This window comes from Pseudonaja textilis, chromosome 3 (assembly GCF_049901715.1).
Source record: "Pseudonaja textilis isolate UNSWEBS1 chromosome 3, rPseTex1.2, whole genome shotgun sequence".
Taxonomy (NCBI): domain Eukaryota; kingdom Metazoa; phylum Chordata; class Lepidosauria; order Squamata; family Elapidae; genus Pseudonaja; species Pseudonaja textilis.
Window position 1 is genome coordinate 125,734,536 of NC_141992.1, and position 23,068 is coordinate 125,757,603.

Genomic DNA, 23,068 nt, shown 5'->3' on the forward strand with positions numbered 1-23,068 from the left:
GTAGCTTTAACATTTGCATCCAAGTATGTGCATTCAAGAGAGCTAATCCCTAAAGCCAGTACATGATTCTTTCCTCGCCTCTCCATCCAACCCTAAAATGAGTAATAAAGTAATTGAGAGCAATGTTTGTATATCAGTAGCCCCTCTTCTATTACAGCTTTTCAAAATAAGGTACCTGAGAAAGCTAGAGTATTTCTATTTTAAAGGCAAATCCTTTCCTAGGCTTTTATACATGTATGCACTCATGCTAGCCCATAGCTGGGAATAATGCAAGAATCTTGGCTCTGATATAAAATTTCTATCACTGTCAGAACAACTTCAAATGCCAAACAACCCAACCAGGTGAGCATAATCCCATTTTAATCAGTATTTAGAGGGTTATTTCTTCTTTTCTTTTATGTTTTTTTAAGCACGATTAGTTGTTATATAACTGGATGACTTGGAGGAATAATCCAATTTATTAAAATAAACTTGTAGGTTTATTGATATTAGGCTTATGTCTTTGCTGTTGGTAGCATATCATTATTTTAGGGATTGTTGTTTATCTGGTTGTGTGCATATTTCAAAATTGGTGATGCCTGAAACTACAAATGCATGTATTGGCCTTTTATTAAGAATGGATCATACACAATGTTAGAAAGCTTCTCATGCATCTTTTATGCTTGATTCAGAGTACATCACAGAAAAAAATAGACAACAGCAATATACAGCTGTAAATCCCAAAGATGCTTTTCAAAAAGACAGCATGACTTTCTTGTTTTTTCTTTGAAAATGTTTTGTTTCTTATCCAAGAACCTTCTTCAGTTGGATGATTGAGAATCTCCATAGACATACAGCTGTAGGAGTAAAAGTTTAGTCAAGCTTTGTTTTCTGCTTTTCAGTGATATATGTGGATAGTCATTAAACAAAGGTTAAGGCTATCCTTGTGGCACAATGCACAAATGTTCTACCTTTGCTCTTGTGACAAAGATAAATCTAGTAGAATATAGATTAGGTGAGGAAATTACGTAGGTCTCTGCCTTGATTCTGGTTAGTGCAACTGAAGCCTACATGTTTAAATTCAATAAACCCTTTTAAACTTATCCAATAAAGACTAAAATTTACCAACATGTTATATAAAACATGTTATCTAAAACATTATTATAATTCATTTTGTCTTGCAAAGTAATGCAGAGAATAACTCAGAAAATGTCAGAATGGGCTTAACTGTTTCATTGCCTTGTTTCTGTTCTTCAAAAGCACACTTACTAGCTTAGAGACTGACACAAGGTTGCAGTTCAGGGGAAAAAATTAGAACAGAAATAGAGAAAATAATTAAATCATGGAGGGATTAATTGAGTTCTCCCCAGGCCAAAAAGTTCTTTCCCGATGGTAGCTTTTTTGAAACTGTGCACACTTTATTAAATGTATTTATGCAATACATTGCGTACTGTTGATTTTTCAAATTCCAAACACAATTATTACTTTCAAATAAGCAAGTACAATGACCTCCCAACACACAAATGTAATTATATTTTTTAAAGATAATAAAAGATATATTCAGAAAGTGCAATGTTTAATTCATTATGAATTATCTGGAAATTTATATTCTTTGATTTTGCTTGGCTTTGACTTGGTTGCAGGGCTTAACAACTGTATCTTTGGAGCCATATTTAATTTCATAAAGTTTATAACCTGATTGTCAAAAACTTTCTGAAAGGATTCAGTTTTGGTCTCTAGATAAGAGCAAGCATGGCATTCCTTGGCTACTTGCAATATTGTGATGAGGATTTCAGAATGAGAAGATCAGAGAAAGATGGCAGGAGTGAAGGACAGGAGGACAGTTCGACTATGCTGGTTTATGTTTGTAATAAATATTTGATTTAAAGATACTAAACATTAACATGGAAATATTTTACAATCAAATATTTGGATATCGTAAGCACCATGATTTACTGTTGCATTTTTTTTTGTCTTTAAGTGTTCATTAAATATATTCATCTACATACATCACACATAAAAGCAATAGGATGCACACTAAAACCACATTGTCCTTTAACTCTTCCCATTATGTTGTCAAATATATTGGGTAGGGATAGTTCTAACTGGATTTTGTTTTACGTGGTATTATCCCTTCCAAAAGCTTGAATTTTATGCACTTAGAATTTCAGATATGGGCAACAAAAATAGTACAAGGCAGTGGTAGGATTCACATTTTTTTTACTACTGGTTCTGTGGGCATGGTGTGACTTGGTGGGCATAGCTTGGTGGGCATGGCAAGGGAAGGTTAATGTAAAATCCCATTCCCTCCCCATCCCACTAACCTGCTTTCCAGCTCTGTTCTCCTGTGCAGGGCAACAAAAGAAGACCCAGCCAATCAGCTGGGACTTGGGAGGCAAAGAATAGATGGGGGTGGGGCCAGCCAGAGGTGGCATTTGCCAGTTCTCCAAACTACTCAAAATTTCTGCTACCAATTCTCCAGAACTGGTCAGAACCTGCTGAATACCACCTCTGGTACAAGGTCTGAGGACAAAACATTTCAGATGAGATTGAAGGAAGTGAATATATCCAGTCTGGAGGCCAGAAGGGAAAAGGGAAAGGGGCATGATTGAAACCATTAAATATGTTAAGAGTGTTAATAAGGTTCTAGAAGGCAGTATTTTCAATATTAAGCAAAAATCAAGAACATGGGGCATAACCACAAACTGTCAGGAGGAAGTTCAAAAGTAATGTTGGAGAGTATTACTTCACAGAAAAGAGTAGTAGAAACTTGGAACCAACTTCCAGCAGAGATAGTGGTTCAATCATCAATAAGTGAGTATAAACATGTTTTGGAGAAACACATATCCATCATCCAAATAAAATAAAATACAAATAATTAAAAATAATATATAAATGAAAAGAAAGAAAAACAAAAAATCCTCAATAGGCAGACTTGATGGACCACTAGGTCATTTTCTGCTGTCTGTTTTCTGTCTTTCTATGGTGATATTTTCACAGAGCTGATCAGTTTGTGATTCTGAGTCTAATTTACAGTGTAAGGAATTCAGACATTATATAAGCTGTTAAAAAGCTGCCTGATGGTCTCATGATTAGCAGAAAAAATAGGGTTTCAGAGACAGGGGGGGGCACAAAACTGTGTCTTTCTTCCCCCATTAGACTAGAGTGCAATTTTCAGCCAAACATAAGATTGAATTGAATTTTCTTTGCGGAACTGCTTGTTGGATATATTTCTTTTCATTCTTTTCTTCTTGTTGCAGACGTCAGAAGCTTGTGAATTACAGGATAAGAATGTCAACGACATGATTCAGTGAAAAGAGAATTGAATTATTCTATTCATGACTTCCATCTATGGGTAAAAAATCATAACATTGGCCTTTTGCTGCTGCTTATTCTGCTTAAAAAAATGTAAGATGGTTCACAAACAATAAAAAAAGTATAGCAAAAAAACCCACCTCCAAACAATGTAAAATTATTCAACAAGCAGGGTATCAAAATTCAGTTAAAAATAATATAAAAACTCAGCAAAAAATATTAAATCAGTCATATATTTTATTCCATTGAGTGGAATAAAAAGGTTTGCCAGTCTGCATCTAAAATAGGAAAATAGTGGTTGGCAGATTTCCACAAAATAAAGTTTTATAGTTATAATACTCAGTTGAGAAGGCTCTATATCTGGATTCCCCCAATCTTTTATTTATCAATGGGACAAAAAAGAAACCCCTGATGGTACTTTTATGATTCAGAAATTTTTTTTGACAGATTGCAGATTTTAGGTCATTCAAAACTTTAAAGGCAACAGTAGCACTTTGTATTGATCCAGCTTTGTATTGGCCTCTGTAACATTTATTTCTCGAGGACTTAACATATATTTTAGGTGCATAAGCAAAGCGTAAAAATAAATATCTTTACTTTCTTCATAATGGTCCTTCTACCAAAAATGTTTTTCTTGTTTGTTTGTTTTTCATTGCAAATGTTTCTCTTCTTATCCAAGAAGCTTCTTTAGTTCAAGAACCTTTAGATGAACTAAAGAAGCTTTTTGGATAACAAGCAAAACATATTCAAGGAAATAAACCAAGAAAATCCGGTTGCCTTTTGGAAAAGCATGGCATTCATTCATGATTGAGAATCTCCATAGACATGGTTCTTTACTTTTTTTCTCCTTTGTTTCCTCTGTTCCTATTTAAAATAATAAGCATCCCTTTAAAGTGCCCTACACTATTACTCTGACTCAAGCCATTTTTTCACTGATGATACATTATCTTGCAGAATCACCAAGCCATCACTGGGGCAATTGGAATTCAGTAGCTGTTCCTTTCTTTGCATGCAAAGAATCCAAGCAATAGTTCAGGCCTTTTTCTTGTGTTTCCAGTCTTTCAGCACTACTACCCAATTAATTTCTTTCTAATTTCCTTGCTAATGTCTCCAGCATAGTGTCAAGCAAACCATTGATGGTGATCAAACTATTAGGGAAGCTTATCTACAATTATGGTGTTAAGAGGCATTTAGAGGTGGGCTTACAAATATTTTTACTCTTTAAGCAACATATATGCAGGTAGTCTTCACTTAACAAAGGTATTTGGGACTGGAATTTCAGTTGCAAAGTGATGTTGTCATAGAGTGCAACGTTACATGACCTTGACACTTAGCAACAGCAATTCTGGCAGTCCCCAGATACCATTGTTAAATGAGGACCACATGGTTATTAAGAAGGAAGTCATGTGATCGTGGCTTCTGACTTCTTGCCGACTTCCCCATTGACTTTGTTTGGGGGTAGTCAACAGCGAAGGTCACAAATTGTGATCATGTGATTGTGGGACCCTGCATCAGTCAGAAACAGTGCTGAGTTAGCGGATCATAATCTGCTTGTGGGAATGTGGGAATGCTGTGATAGCCAGAATTTGAGGACTGGTCACAACCAGCACTCATTCTGTCCCATCTTAATTAGTCCTTTAGTTTTAATGTGACTAATAACAAATATATTTTTAAAAAAGGGGGGGAACCATTTAACCTTTATTTTGCTTCATTTGCACTGTTTTGATCCAATATGTTTATTGCTATTTTTTTGCAAGTAATTTCTCTAATATCTTGTTAGCATTACTTACTGGTTTTTATGCGAACTATATTATAATCTTTGGAAGACAAAAGTATTACCACAGAATAAAACTTCCACATAATGGCTACAAAAATCTGGGCTAGTTAGTACTAGATAACAACAAAGAGCCTCAGAAAATTCTAAGTCTTTGCTGTGATGACCTTGATTTTTACATCCAGATATGATAGTTTTACAGTTGAAATGTATTGTTTGTGTGGAAATTTTGGAAGTGCTGTGTGCATCTCAAGTGTATTTACATTAAAATGGAAACTGACACATTTTCTCTGTTTTCCTACCTATAACTAACATGTAAATCTCCCTCTTTCATTGCTGAGCCTTTCTAACAATTCCATTAATTGTAGATCATGAGCTCTTCTTTTTTCTCTCCTTCCCATCTTTCACAGGTACTTTCCAAAATATCCTGTCTCTCCATTTCCTTCAACATTAAATGTATATACAAGCACGTCTGTTTATTGTCCTGATGTTTCAACCACAAGTGAAATTGCAGAAACAACAATTGCTACCTGAAGTGAATGTACAGAGGCTCTGGCATTTCAGAATCAATATCGTGAGAGAATGTCGACTTGTCTCGGAGAAACACCATGAGGCTGCTCTATTTGGTTTCATAAATAATGTGTTACTGGAAAATAAAATACTGTGTGCTATGGCTTTTCTACACATATCTCAGTGTGGAACAATTGTGGAAATGCAGACCTCTTGAGTTTTTAGCATCAATTAAATTGAAGAGTGAAGCAGATGCTACCCAGGCTTCATTTTAAAGAGTGTTTCACGATTTCTTATTAGCTGTACTAAATAAGACAACAGTAAAATTGTTAACACCATTTTCCTTTATAGATAATATTATGGATGTACAATCCCTATTAAGTGGGATTGGGTTTATTGAATTTTTTCATGTAATGAAGTTATTGCAAGAAATATTTCATTATGTAAAGAAAGCTGGTGTAGCCTACTTTTTTAAAAAGTTACTATTTTCAAATTCTGTCTTATCCATGCATGAGTAAACTTGCAAGATTTACCTTCACGATATTAGCTGAAGTGTGAAAAGATTTCCTCTGAATAAATTGTATGACTGCAGATTGTGCCTCTTCAAGAGAACAACATACAGAGTATACGGGCAGGGTATACGGGCAGTGTCTTATTACTGTTTTGCCTCCTTAATATGCAGTTAAATATTTGGAAGGGGTTCAAAATATAGTAAGCAGCCACAGGCCCAGTTTGTCCCAGGACTGTAGAATGGACTTTAAAACATTATTGAAACTTAAGTGAAAGATGGATACTAAATGTGCTGTGGTAATAACTGCATCCATTTATATCTTAAATTATTTGAGCAAAGAAATCCCAAGCAAGTGGACGATTAACACATCAAAATAAAAACACAAATGTTTAAAACAGCAACATTAGAGAGATAAAAACACAAATGTTTAAAACAGCAACATTAGAGAGATATCCTGGCAAAGTTGAAAAACCACTGGAGAAGCCAGAAGCTTTATGAAGTTAGCCTCCAAGAACAACCTACAGAAATGAAACAGCTTTTTCTGCTTGCTGAAAAGATATGAGTGTTTATATATTTGAAGGTTATTTTATTTTCTGATCACTACAAAAGAGAAGGTTCCATCATTAATGTTCACAAATGTTATTTGTGGAGAAAAAGGAAACCAGAGAAAGGTTTTCTATGATTCTGTTAAGAGAAGCATTTCTTGAGATGTTCTGGACTTTGTATATTACAGATTTAATACAGCATATTAAAGAAAAGAATCTAATTTTTACCCAAAGGTTAGTTCTATAGGGTATATTCACCCTAACTTGGATTAACATATCAAATCAAATATATGAAGCATTAGTTGATTATGTACTATCAACTCAGTGCCAAGTCTTAGTGACTACATAGATTTTATCCAGGATGACCTGTCATTATCCTTGTCCTTCACTTCTTATAGCAGTGTATCTATTGCTACTATAATTGAGTTCACCCACCTTGCCACTACTCATCCTCTTCTATTTCCTTTCACCTTTCCAAAGCACTAGTGACTTTCCTAGAGATCTAGGTCTTCACATAATGCATCCAAAGTATGTCAATTTGGAGTTTGGTCATTTGTGCATTGAATAAGAATTCAGCCCTGATTTTGTTCATTTTTTTTCACTTGGCTATACATGATATTCTCAAGAGTTTTCTCCAAGTCCATTATTTTACTTCTATAGAATACCATAGGGAATACCATGGATTACCCCAAGGGTCTTCAAACTTGGCACATTTAAGACTTGTGGACTTCAACTCCCAGAATTCCTGAGCTAACATGACTTTTAAGCTGTCAAGTTTGAAGACCCCTGGATTACACAATCACAATCTTTTTAGAGATAGACACATTATGGCATTTGAATATTTTTACAAGACTTTAATCAGTGCCCTACCAAGTGCATGTTTCTTGACTCCTTGTTCCTTACTGTTGTTGATAATCAGGTCTTAAAGGGAGTACCTATCCACCACTTCAATATCTTCACAGTCATTTCCATGGCTGGTTACTATATATGTTGTGGTTGATTTGGTCTTCTTTACATTTAATTTTACTCTTGTTTTTTTTTCTCCCACTGTGCTCCTTTACTTTCATTGTTTTCATTGCTAGAGCTTGCAGATCATTTACATTTTTAGCAGAAGGGTATCTTTAGGATAGCACAGGGTATTGATGTTTCCTTCTCTAATTTTAAAGCCTCAATCATCTTTTCCAATCCTATTTCCCTTGGGATATATTCTGCAAATAAATTGAATAAACAAGGAGTGAATGTGCAGCCTTTTCTCATTCCTTCATCAACCTGGAATCCCTCTATACTGTATAATGTCTATGCAATGACTTCTTTTTGGTGTACAATTGTTGCATAAAAATGAGATTACCACTTTGTAAATAAATTCTGTAGCTTTACATGTTTGTTACCATATTGAATGATCTTAAGCATTATGTTGCTACCCTATGAAATTAAGAATATTGTACAATAGTTTGCAAACTCTATTAAGTCTCCTTTTTTGCTATGATGTACAAATGGTTGTCTTCCAGCCTATTGGCCAATTTGTCATTCATCAGAGTTGCTGCCACATTTTTGTTGAAACTTTTACTGATTCTTTTCTGTTGCTAACCATGTTTTTGTAGATACTACAAAGATATATGTAAGATTATGACTTGGCAATAACCTGAAAGCTGCCCTACCTTCATCTGCTAATACCAGAGGTTCTTATAAATATTAATACTTATACCTCAAATATCATGAATGTTGTCTGTTTTTATTGCACAAAATGTCAACATTCTCCTTTCATCTTTGAATCAGTTATTATTTAGTATCTTTTAATTTACCAATTTGATGTTGGAACCTCCTTCTGAGTTCAGAGGTCTTTTGGAAGATTCTCGTTTTTTCCATGTACATTTTAATCTTTGATATCTTTACAAATGCTGTAATATTGTTCCTTGTCTCTTCTAACAGCTAACTTAAATTCTTTGTTAAGTGTATTCCTGACATTTTTATCCTTTTAGTCTTTGACTTCTCTTTTCTTGCTGGGAATTTCCACCATTAGTTCTGACATACAGTCTGCCTTTTCCTGTTTCTTGAGTTTTGTCAGGCTATTTCATATACCTCCTTAATTACCTACTTAGGTTGATTTCACAGTTCTTCTTGTTCAGGACCTCAAAGAAATTGCTGATGTTCTTCTTGAAAATGGTGGTTATACTAAGTATCATATAGTGGAAATTGATTTGCTTTCTTCTCCTGCTTTAGCTTAATTTGGAATTTACATATGACCTATCTATTCCACAGTCAGTTCCTGATCATGTCTTTGGTGCTGTAACTACTCCTTGAGCCCTTTTAGCAACAATACAGACAGTTTGATTTAATATATTCCATCTGCAGCGTAGAATCATCAATTAAGTTGTTTGAAGACCTGTTATAGCAAAGAAGTCTTTGAATTGATAAAATAATTCATCACACATTGTCCCACACACTTTCAGTTCCCTAGGTCATATGGTCCTACTTCTTTTCTGTCCTTAATATTGATACATTGAGTATTCCACATTTTCACTAGAAGAAGCACAATCATTGTATTTTTGTCAAGTTAAAATTGAACTTGATCATAAAATGTATCAGCCTCTTCAAAGCAAAACAATTTATTCATTTTTCATGACATGAGTAGTAAGCAGTGCAATCTTCTGATTGAAAGTATCCAGTTCCAGTTCATCTCAATTCCCATCTCATCGCTTTTCCATGTTCATGCTTCTTATATTCCTATGTTCCCACATTGATAAATGTATGTAACAAAGGCTTTAATTTCATAGCACTGGGTTCCAAACTCTTCCTCAATAGCAGTGGCATCTGACATTAAGAGGCCATTAATTGGCACAACATTATCAATCATTTGATAGCCATATGGCTTTATTGATAAAGCATCAGAGTGATTTGTTATTACATCCTCATTTAGAGTATGAAATATATAGTAATTATCTACTTCCAACATCTTCCTGTAGTACTGCTTGCTTTAGCTACCTATGTACCTTGAATGATTCTGATGGGATTTTTGGACATATATTTTAGTTTTCTTTGCTTAGTTCTCTTAGAAACATTCTTCTGCTATAATGAGGCAGTACTTAGCAGGAGTTTAAGGGGAAGACATTGTGTATACATGCTAATACATTAATTAATTTAAATAGTTTCAAATATTTCTCAACAATAAAAAACAATCTTTATAACTTAAAAAACTTAACTTTCCTTTTAAATAGGGGTAGTCCTTAACTTACAACAGTTTGTTTAGTGACCATTCAGGGTTACAGGGATGCTGAAAAAAGTGAGTTATGACTGTTGTGGCATCCTCATGGTCAAATAATCCAAATTCAAGCACTTGGCAATGGACTCATATTTATGACCATTGCTCTGTGGTCGGATCACGTGGTCACATTTTGTGACCTTCTAACCAGCCAAGTAAATGGGGAAGTCAGATTCACTTAGCAACTTAAGAAGCTTAGAAAGTGATTCACTCCACTTTGTCATGAATGGTCATAAAATGGGGCAAAACTCAACAAATATATCACTTAACAACATAAATATTGGGCTCAATTGTGTTCATAAGTTAAGGACCATCTGCATTTAAAATAACAGTGCAGGTGACCATTTTTTCAGTTCATTTCCAAACCATTCAGACTACTTTCATGCCTTGCCATTGGTTTATATCATTCATGTTAGAGCACATTTGTCAAAGGAAATAACATAGACAGCTCTTCAGAAAAGGTACCATTGTACATGGATGAATTCCCAAGAACAATAATCTGTGCAACAAATTAATTGAAGTAAAGGCTCAAAACTAATGCTGTAGGGGACAGATCTTTTCAGGGTTCTATATTATTTGTAGTTATAGACAAGGCTGATGCAGCATAATATTGTGATTATCATAAAATATATATGCATATAGTGATGCTAAAATATCCAAGAACATGATCATTGCTGGACAAATTAATGTTAAGCTGGTTTCACAATTCTGAATGCTGGAAAACAATTACTCACTGTGATTAAAAATTATGTCATTAAAAACCTAATAATTATCAGACTAATTAGATAATGTAAGACTATTTGTAGAAAGAATTGTGGAATGCTTCACTAGTGAGGCTTTCTTTGTTTCAATTATATTGTTTGAAACCAACATTACTTTAAAGTAATTTAAAAAAATCTCTGTGGTTCTTGAATAACATCAGTTGTTCAGGTATATGTTTATTTTCTACCCAGCTTCTCACAAACGAATACATCACAGTGATTAAATTTTAAATTTATAAACTATACTTAATCCATTAAAAATGTAATTATTTATATTTCAACTTACCTTTTCCGAACAGAATAAATATCGATTATGGAGTTCTTCCATTTACACCTGCAATCTTCAATTCTTTATCTCTAACACATACACACACACACACCAGTGGAAATCTCTTTGATACCATGTAAAATTGGTATAGCAAAATGTACATAGAATAGATAATTGATAGACATTATTCCCTCTGGATAAAGGAATGGAACATCTAAACCAATATTCTAAACTTCATTTGAAAACAAAACATGATGCAGGAGATATACTTCAATATTAAATCCTTGTTAAATAGTGCTTCCTAGATTTTTAATTTTCCTTCAAGACTGCATATTTCCCAGAGAATGAGGTACTTCTTCAAATCTTTGGCATCCATTTAACTAATCAAGAATAATAATCTTATGGCAATCCAATTACTGAATCATACTCTAAAAGCTGGATTTGCCGGTGATATTGGATATTGGTAGTTTTATAATATCAGGAAGGCCAAAATTTGTTTGGTCCTGATTAAACAAACCGTAGCTCAAGCATCGCAGTGGTTTAGAGGTGAAGCTCTCACCTCACAATCAGGAGGTTCAATAGTAGATAATGTCAGATATTTCTCTGTGCACAATGAATAACTATCTGCTGTGAATTCCGCAGAGGCATCAAAAAGGGCATCTAGTTAATAACTCGAGCTCCATTTAGTCACCCTGACTTCACCCCAATGCTAGGGTTTACAGTGTTATTAAAATAAAATAAACACTAGCTCATTTTGATTAATTTATTTTTTGCCAAGTTGATAGAAAGCTATGGCATGACTACTCAGTTTTCTTTTTACATTTCTTGCTAGAAGGTTGAACAGTTTTAGTAGTGTTTTTTTTTCTTTCTTTCTTTCTTTCTTTCTTTCTTTCTTTCTTTCTTTCTTTCTTTCTTTCTTTCTTTCTTTTCTTTTTGTTTTGAAGAATAATGATACAAGTGAAAGTGAATATCTTATTAAACTGTGAAGGGGATTCTATACCATTCTCAAAGCCTCCATCTTTTTGTTTCTATCTAATATCAGTCTTCACATGTTTAAAAAAGCAATTATGTTTTTTGTCAGGTTTGTTATGGCATTTGTGTAACTTATCATCAATATACAATACCTGTAGGGTAATATCAAGAGATTTCTGATAATAAAGAGAAGGGATCTTTAGCTAAAAGCTTTTCTTTAAAATCTTGAGCTTTTTTTTAAAAAAAAAATATAACTGACAATAGTATGCATATCTATATTTATATAGAAAATTGTATCACAACATTGTTAAAAATTCTTTATGAAGCCATCTGGCACTAACTAGTTATAAAATATAATTGTTTGCACTATTGACTTCTTAGCTGAGAGACAGAAAATTCTGGTACTAGTACTGTCTTAAAACTTTTTGAATAACAGGTGTTATAAAACTCTGAATTTTACAGTATTCTCTCCCTCCTCTTCACAGTGTGTGACTCTATACTCTTATTTCATAAGTTAGCACTTTACTGCAAGCTGTCACTCTTACAAACAGGATGATGATTTTTATGCTATTCAAAGGAGACAAAAAAACTGTGCCCGCAATGTACATTTAATAGCACATAGGACCCCCTGGGTTTTAAGCACAGGGAAAAAACAAAATTGCCATTGGGTGAAACATATCTCCAGTTGGATGACCAAGCAACATGACATCCTCATGCTTCATTAATGATGCTTTGTGAAGCAACTGGCCCACAGACCATGAAAATAGAGCTGAAGTACAGCAGGGCTCATTTAATCTCATGCAGCATTACTAAACAATTATGATTGCTGGGTTTTATTTCTTCAAAAATATAAATAAATAAGAACAATTAAAAAGAAAATAATGATCTCCATTCTTGATTATTGAACAGGGAGACTCATGATCCTAATAATTAGGGAGCAATACTAGAAAAGGGTCATTTTATCCTAAGGTAAAGCTAGAAAATGTTCATGCTCTTTGGCTTGCTGCAATTCTTTTCACACTTTATTAAATGATTAAGTTGTTTATGTCGTGGGACTAAATAAAGCAACATTAAAAATCCTGTGAATTGTATCCAATTGTGTTCCTCTGCTGAAGGAATAACATCTGCCATCCTCCACAGGTTGCTCAAATTATCCCTGAAATGTCAGGGTCTCCATGGATCAGATTCGTGGAAACATCAAACTATGCAAGTAGAAATTTCTTCTAATAAAATTAGATGCACCTCTATGAGTTTTATCTTGCTTTTTCAGGAAACATTTATCTTCCATTCCTAGGACTTGATGAAGAATTCTATTTTATTATCCTACTATCGGTACCATGATATACAAACATAAAAACTGTACTAAAGATAAGTACAAATTATTTCAATTCTCTAAATGTCTGTAGTCCAGAACATCCAACATATAGCCAAGATCTTGTAATAGTGATTCTTCATTATCTCAACATAGTCTCTCTAATAAAATTCTTTATTTTGTTGAAATGTCCACCGAGCAGTTATAATCATTTTGAAAATAAACTCAGATTGCCTCATAATCATGATTTGCAAACATTTCAAGTTTTGGTTTCAAAAACTAGATGCAACTCTGTAAACTGTAAATTATAGACAGATGAAATTAAATGCACACATAATCATAATGAAAATAGTTGAGAGTAGGGCTTTCAGGAAAAAAAAGTTTTGTCATAATGTGTTCACCATGGATAGAATTGAAAGCATTGCATTTTTATTTAGCAATCTGCCTGAACAAGGCTGTTCATTCATTTCAACACTTGTAGGAAGTGCACATTCCGTGTATGTTGTCTAAAATCTGTATTGTGTGGCATAATGGGAAGTAGTTTATATAAATGTTGTTGCATGTTTGTGTTTATGATTTCTTCTTAGTGTGATAACATTGAAAATTTATTTTTGCATGAAGACCTAGTAGAAAGATGACATTTAAGGAATGCCAGTGACCCATATCAGATATGATACAAATTCTGTGGGACGTAGATTGCCTCTCTTCTGAAAAACAGATCATTCATCTAGGTCTGGAAGAGTATTTCTGGAAATACATACTAGTAAATTCGAATGATTTCAAGTTTGGGAACTTAATAAAGCCTAAATTTGACTAGGTATGTCATTAAGATTAGTCAGGCATGTTCCTTTCACAAAAGTCACACAGGCTTGCAAAGTTCATTAAAAAGCAAAGGGATCCTCAGATCCTGATAATGACAGAGGCGTATCCATGCATGTTTTCTGGACAAATGTACAAAAGTGGTTTTCCATTGTCCTCCTCCTCCTCCTCCCAGGACACAAAGCCATGTGATTTCCTGGTAGTTTCCTCTGCAAATACTGAGCAGATTTTTCAGGATCCACCAAAATAAGCTGTAAATTATGATTTGAGTCTTTCAAATCAGTCTTTATTCAGTCTTAGACCAGCAAACAGTCACATCTTGAAGGCAATTCAAAACTTCAATAGTTTTGAATCCATCCACATTGGTGTGTGTGTATGCTCATTTATGATTTAGGGTCTGAATTACATTTACATACCCCTATATCCAGCCATGGGAATCAACCTCTTCTTGTTTGAATTTGAATCATTAAGTTGAGACCCAGATCCTGTGATCTGAACACACCATAAAAGCCACCTATCTACTCCAAGGCTCAGGAGAAAGTACTAATGATGAAGCCAGTACATGGGGGTCCAAAAGTGCCTTCCAACACTTATTTCATGCATTATTGCAATAAGCAATTTTGACTGAAAGATATTATATGAGAAATAATCAAATAGAGAATCTAAATATTTTCCTATTTATCTCCAATATTTCCTCTAGGACAGACTTGCCAGGTTTATACAAAATTGTGAATATTACATACCCAAAATATGTGAGTCTCCATTTGGGATGGTTGGTCCAGGACTGTTAAGGGGTGAAGTACCCTAAAAATCTGGATGGTTTATGCCCCTCATTTGACCTCTTAAAGCCCAGTTTTGTGCCAAGGGACACAAAGTTAGGGATAGGGTCCCAGAGAAGAGATGCAGATGCTGGACTTTACTTTTTTCACTCCTGCTGCAAATGTAAGGAATCACAGGCAATAATTTGCCCTTAAATTTTATCACAGCAACAATAATTAGGGTGATAGGCTGGACAGAGAAAAAAAAAGATTTCCTAAAAGTTATCCAGTGACTTTCTCATGTCCCAGTACAGTTAAATCTGAATCTTCAGTTTTCTAAACTCTATATCAGGGGTCTCCAACCTTGGCAACTTTAAGACAAAGCTGGCTGAGGAATTCTGGGAGTTGAAGTCCACAAGTCTTAAAGTTGCCAAGGTTGGAGACCCTTGCCCTATGTTACACTCATTCCCACTTAAGTTAGAACCTGGCTTTCTTACATCCAGCAAATTGTTTAAAATTCTTTCCAGTACTAATGAACCTGTTTTACATTGTGTAGCAATATGTTTATCCATATGGTAAACTTAAATTAAGAAAGGAACATATTTGCCCACTTCCATACTGTTAGTCAGAATCAAGTAGGAGGTGTTGATCATAAAAGACCTCAAATGAGATATAAAAATATCAAAGACAAGACAAATCAACTTCGATTGCAAACTTAACTAAGCCCACCCCCCAAATTCCAGGTTAAGTGATTATGGTAGTATAGTCTATCATCTGTACCTTTATAACTGTCTGGTTTGGTTCTGCAACCCAACAGGACAGACACAGAGTTCAGAGGATAATTAGGACTGCAGAAAAAAACAATTACTACCAACCTGCCTTCAATTGAGGACCTGTATACTGCACAAGTCAAAAAGACGGCTGTGAAAATATTTACAGACCCCTCACATCCCGGACATAAAATGTTCAACTCCTTCTGTCAAAACAATGCGATAGAGCACTGCACACCAGAACAACTATACACAAGGACAGTTTTTTTTCCCCGAAAGCCATCACTCTGCTAAACAAATAAATCCCTCAACACTGATCAACTATTACAAAGTCTGCACTACCATTGCTGTTAAACTTCTCATCACTCCTTATCACCCATGCCCTCCCACTTGTGACTGTATGACTGTAACTTTGTCACTTGTATCCTTACAATTTATATTGACTGTTTCTTAGTATGATTTGATTGCTTATTGTACCCTATGACTATCATTAAGTGTTGTACCTTATGATCCTTTACTCTTGATGAATGTATCTTTTCTTTTATGTACACTAAGAGCATATGCACCAAGAAAAATTCCTTGTGTCTCCATTACATTTGGCCAATAAAGAATTCTAATCTATTCTATTCTTAGTATCTCTCTCTCTCCCCCAGCTCTCCATAATTTTTATTGTAGAATTTTTTAACAAAACAAAACCATAAAAAATAAAGAAAAAAACAGAAAAAGACAGTGAAAAAAGAAAATGAAGAGAAAGATTATAAAGAAGCAGTTTCTAATTTTCACAGTTACGACTACATTTATATTTTGCCCTCTCTCTTTAATGTAAGGTTACATCATATATTTTTTCTTTCCATAAGCCATTCTTTCTTCCCAAATTTGTTGCAGCGCTAAAGCTTCCTCAGTACAGTAATCAGTTCAATTTAGTGTCGTGAAAGACATGCAATAAATAAATAAATATAATTTAAGACAGTTAAAATACATTTGTAAAATAACCTATCTAGCGTCTAATAAGTGAGATCCAGGATATAATATATATTAAATTATAACATAATGATTGAAATTGTATAATGTTATCTAAGATTATAACAAAGTAAAGATATCTAAAACTATTAATATCAGTAAAATGATAACATCAAAAGTTTAAATAAGTTACACTTATAGGGAATGCATTCATATATATTGGCTGATCAGAGTTTTATCAATCTTCTATACTGCTCTACAAAATCCAGCTTTCCCCCTCATCTATCTATCTATCTATCTATCTATCTATCTATCTATCTATCTATCTGCATAGATATGTGTGTTTTTAGTATTTTAGTATTTATTTGATTTTTCAATCGCTTACCAGATACAGGTATAAGAATAAATATAGTTTTGAATACATGAGATAGGTACTTATAAGAAAAATAAAAAAACAATAGGACAGGGACGGTAGGCACGATTGGTGTGTTTATGCATGCCCCCTACAGGCCTCTTAGGAAGCGGGTGAGGTCAATAGTAGACAGTCTAAGGTTAAAGTTTTGGGGATTTGGGGAAGAAACCAGAGTCAAGTAGAGTATTCCAAACATTGACCACTCTGTTGCTGAAGTCGTATTTTCTGCAGTCAAGTTTGGTGTGGTTAACCTTGAGTTTTTATCTATTGTGTGCTTTTGTATTGTTATGATTAAAGCTGAAGTATTCATTTGCAAGTAGGACATTGCAATGTATGATTGTATATACTATATTTAGATCAGATGGGAGACAGCGTAATTCTAGGTTTTCTAGGTCTAGAGTTTCAAGTCTGGTGACATAAGGTATTCTGCTATGAGTAGAGGAGCGTAGAACTCTTCTTGTGAAATGTTTCTGGACTTTTTCAATTGTGTTAATATCAGATACATGATATGGGTTCCAGACTGATGAGCTGTATAGGTCTAGCAAAAGTTTTGTAGGCTCTAGTTAGTAGTGTGATATTACCAGAGAAGAAGCAACGTAAGATTTGATTAACAACTCTTAATACCTTATTGGCTATGTAGTTACAGTGGGCTTTAGCCCTTAGATCATTTGAGATTAGTACTCCAAGGTTCTTGACAAAGTTTGGATCCTCAACAAGGTCTTGACTATTTAGCTTGTATTTTATTTTCTGATGTTTTCTGCCAATATGTAAAACAGAGAATTTTTTTTTTTGTTGAGATTTGAAGTTGCCATTTGATTGACCATTCTCATACATAGTCAAGGTCTTTTTGAAGGGTAGTAGTATTGTCTGTAGTGTTGAATAGCTTTACATCATCCGCAAAGAGAATGCAGTTGCTCTTAATATGATCACAGAGGTCATTTATGTAGAGTATGAAGAGAGTTGGTCCTAAAGCACTGCCTTGGGGGACACCACTGTTGACAGGTACAGAATTTGATAGGACACTCCCAATTTTGACCATTTGTTGTCTGTTTGACAGGAATACTTCTATCCAGTTATGTAGGTGTCCAGAGATACCATAAGCTTTTAGTTTTAGTAGTAATTTGTCATGTACCATGGAATCAAAGGCTTTACAGAAGTAAGTGTGTGAACAGGAACACATCTCTTCAGAATCACAAGGGCAGAGACTTTCAGGCCCTAGAACTTTTTTTAAAGATTTACTATCCTATACTTCAGTGGGGACAGTATGCCATGAGGCAAGAAAGAAAAAATTTCTGAATTACCATTTCTAATCTTCAAACCAATAACACACAAGCTTATCCCCCTCTCTTTCTCCCTTTCTCCCACCCTCCCTCTCCTTCTCTCCCCTCTTTCATACCCCTTTCTCCCTCTCTTCTCATATCCCTCTCTCCTTCTCTTCCCCTATCACTCTCTCCCTTTCCCCTCTCCCTTTCTCCTCTGTCTTACTCTTTCTGGCAAGAAGTCCCTAAGATGTTTCCAGTCAATGGTAAATGTTGTTGTTGACCTTTCTCTAATCAACTACATTAATTTTGTCATTTCTTCTAGTTCTGCCATCTTCATCTATCATTTTTCTATTGTGGATATTTCAGAGCCTTTCCATTTCTATTCATATAATATTCTCACCACAATAATCATATACAAAAGTAATCTTCCATGGCTCTTTTCTTATTGGCAAGCCATTAATCCCAGCAAGAGAAATCCTGTTTTTAATAAATTTTGATCTATAAAAATGAAAGGATAAAATGATTCTTCATGTTGTCCACATTTCCAACATAAATTTGAAGTACCTTTATATATTCTGGAATAATTTTTCTAGAGTTGGTATATCATTTTATAAAAATTATCTTTCAGATTATATAATAATGTAAATATCACGTCTTTTAACCAAATATTTTCCTACTGTTCCACCAATACAAGGTATCCAAAGATCTTAGCTCATTTTAACACACATATTCTTCTCTTTCAAATTTCATTAAAAGTTTATAAATTTATCAATTACTTGTTTATCATTTTCACATAGCTCAACTTTCTTTCAAGTCTTTCTTTGGCAGCTCTGTTCCAAATGTCCTATTACCTATCTTAAATTTTTAACTAAACAACCATACAAAAGTCATTAAAAACTAAAATATCTACAGCCAGTTGCCCTCTTGATTTCATCTTATATTCTCCATGTTCCTATTCTATAACCACTCTGGATAAGTTAGCAATTTTCTTTATCTTTTTTTTTTTTGAAAAGCACGTAGTATTTCTTGCATTTCTTGAGTTCCTGAAAATGAGTTTTCCAGCCTTCCTCATCCAGATTTCTTCAGAATTGACAGTTGGGCAGAGAAAATGAAGATTTATCTTAAAGATAAAAGATCAGAGAAGCTACAGAATTTCAGTAAGCTCTACCTGGCGGTGTGATAATTTTATGATTTGTGGCCACAAACTCTACATTAAGAAAATAAAATGTGAAAGCTTTCTGATTGTTGACAGGTCTTAAGATTTGCAGCAATGCTTCAATGGAACTGTCAGTTAAAAACTGATATATTGAATATACAAATTTGCTGTTTGCTTCATGAAATTTAAATCAAGATTCCTCTAGTATTGACAAATGAAAGCTCTGTCTCATATATCTAGTTGCTATGAAGTATTATTTCAGAACAAATATGGTAGATTCTGTATATGAATATTTTCACTTTTAAAAGTGAAAATGGAGTGAGAAAATTCTGAAAAATATTTTTACCTGATTTTGAAGCTATAGATCTTTTATCTAGTTCATAGAAATAGTACCTCATCATGGTGTAGAGGCCCATATGATGCTCTTTGAATGAGAAACAGCAACTTGATATGGAACCTGATAAACCTGGAGTTTCTGAAATAGCATAGTGGTTGTGTATTAATTTGTACACAGAAATTCAGCAGAATGGAAATAAATTGCACTGTAAATTGAAATGTGATGTTCTGAAAATGTTGCTGACATTTACAATAAGAAATCATTGGGAAAAAACATGGATAAGGAAGAGAAAGCAGGATGTGAAAATGGAGTAAGAAAATTCTGAAAAATTTTTTTTCTGATTTTGAAACTATAGATCTTTTATCTAGTAACCAATGAAACATTTTGCTTACCATTAATTTTAAGTAGTATATTTCTCTTTGTTTAGAGCAACAGGTTATTCATTCAAATTTTTAGCTCGAAAATTATATCTAATTTTGTGGTATATTTAGATCTAAATTAGAAAATCCTGGATTCCATCTCCTATTTAAACAAATTATTCAGCATGATCTATAGGCATTCTCAGGTTTACCTATCTTAATATTGCAGTAATAAGTAAATGTAACACACTATTACTTCTTTTCTATCTGGTTTATTGAAAAAAAATCTGTCTTAGTGGCTTGGCTTGAATGGATATGAGCTTGCCAGAAACTGACATACTACATAGGTGGTAGGGTGAGTGAGTGAGTGGTAGGGTGAGTGAGTGTGTGTGTGTGTGTGTGTGTGTGTGTGTGTGAGTGAGTGGTAGGGTGAGAGTGTGTGTGTGTGTGTGTGTGAGAGAGAGAGAGAGAGAGAGAGAGAGAAAGAGGAGAGAGAGAGAGATGAAAACCACTTTACACTTCCTGACCCATTTAGGGAGTAGTGTAGCATAAACTGATTGCAATTTAGAATGCATACTTTCATTTGGATCTTCTCAAATTATCCAAGCCCATAAGTATATTGGCCTATTGCATACTGCCCCTTCAGATATAATTAAAGGTACTGGTCTTGTATGTTAACTCGGATTGGGTCAATATGAATCAGAGGATAAGGTATCAATGACTGCTTAATAATAAAATCTAAGACCCAGCACCTATGGGACAGATTTACAGGGATATAAAATAAACAAAGTTTGAGAGGTTCTCAGAAATGTATCCAATCCATATTAAATTATGGAGAGAGATGTTTATAGGCTTAGCTTCCTGAACTAGGGGAGTCTATATTTATTCATTAGGTTTTGGATAGGACTAGTATTTTAGCTGTAATACATCTGAGGGATATCAGATTCAGAAAATCTGTCTTGACAAGGAAAGTTGTCTAAGCAAGCACCAAAAGCTTTGTACCATAGCAGGTTGTTCCATCATAAATTCTTGTTTGAGTGTGTTAAATCAATAAAGTTGTGGCCCTGATTTATATTTAACTCACAGTTTTGAGTTTAAGTTGAAGAGTGGGGTAACTCTTCTTGTAGTATCCTGTGTTTTGAGAAAGAAACTAAGAAAAATTAAATGAATGGGAAAAATAAATAAAACATCAAAGTATCTAGATATTTTTAAAAAGCCCATGTCTGTTTAAAAGCTAGTTTGATACTCATTTATAGGTTCTGAAATCTTTGAAGGGGTTGTATTTTTTAAACACATATATGACAGCAGTACAAATAACATGACTGAGTGGAAATTAAAGAGTGATCTCTGTTAGAACTGGCTGACAGAGAACAACAGAGCTCTGAGCTACCTGACACTTTTTCTCTTATCATCCTATGACCACTGGAGATCTTTTTAAGATGAATGACAATTAGTTTAGTATATTCTGTGGGTGATGCTATGAATCATTCGGCATATGAGCTGATAGGCACCTGCAGCTTATCATCTCAGTTTTAGACCCACCATCTTATGATTTTCCTCAATGATTTCTGTCAACTTTATAACCAGCAGCAAGTTCCCACCTTGGAAACTACCATATGAGAAAAGGATGCAATGACAACACAGCAAAATTACAAATCTGGAGTCTAAATTTATAAGGTTCTGAATGTGATTATATTTCTTCACAGGAGATTCAAGATATAATTATTGGCCAAATTTCCAGATTATTTTAACCTATAAAGCAATTATTCCTTTTTATTTGGTCATTGCCACATATATGGGTTTGACCCATGTAATTCAAAGATTAGGATAAAAAAAGTACAAATAATACAAAGCTATCCAGGGAAGGTAGCATTGCTCCAATGTTTGTTTCTAAGATAATTATATGTCAACATTCCAGTAGGACACATTACATCAATTGTTTTATTCTTTATTTCATTTACATTATTTATAATGGCAAATAATGCAAGTTATACAAGGGCATTCTGTTTGACGTTTCCTTGGTTAAACCATATCAAAGGAAATTCAGAGACTTTTTATTTCACGTCGTATTTTTTTAAGAAAAACCCTGCACGCCCTTTGTCTTCCGTAACATTTCACTTGAATCAAAATTTAGAGAAAATGAGGACACTTCTCCTAAAATAATCCTAAAGGAAAAGAATCTTAATGGCATGAGAGGGATCTCTGAGAAACATTTTTGTTTATTTAATAACTTTGTATGCCACCCAATTCCCAATGCCTCTTTGTGGATCAGAAATAAAAGCATAATAAAATAAAACAACCTCATCCTCACAAAAGATTTTCTACAACCTTAGACAATCCAGCCTATTGTTGCATAGCAAGTAACAGAACAGGTTGACATAGTAGAACATGGCTGGAAGCATAGCCATCCACTTATCCCCTTCTTGTCATCACTCACCCTAGTAGAATTTATTGTACATCTTATTCTGAGAAGTGCATCTGCAAATGACCTGCTATAAAACAGCTGTGCTGAACAGTTTAAACCACTATGTGTGGAGTTACCACTGTAATTTAAATTTCCAGAGAGCACTTTACTGCAGGATGTTTGCTAGCAAGCAAAAGGAATTTTCTGCAGTAAATTATGTAATAAATGATGTAAGGGTCCCTGTGAAGGCAGGCCACTGAGATGTTAATTAAAGTGCCACAATAGTGGAATCTTTTGAATGCCACATCAACATATATCTCAAAGTCTCAGCTTCTGAGACAGTGCTTATGATAGACTGTGCCTTGACCTTTGAATGAGAATCAAAACAGCAACTGATATGGAACCTGATAAACCTGGAGTTTCTGAAATAGCATAGTAGTCATGTATTAATTTGTACATAGAATTTCTGTAAAATGGAAATAAACCACACTGTGAATTGGAATATAAAATCTGCCCATTGCACGCCACCCCGAGTCTACCATATGAGGAAAAAGCATACATTGCAAGATCGTTTGGAGGTAGGAGGTGCTTCTAATGTAATCTACTGGATCCCCTGCATGGATTG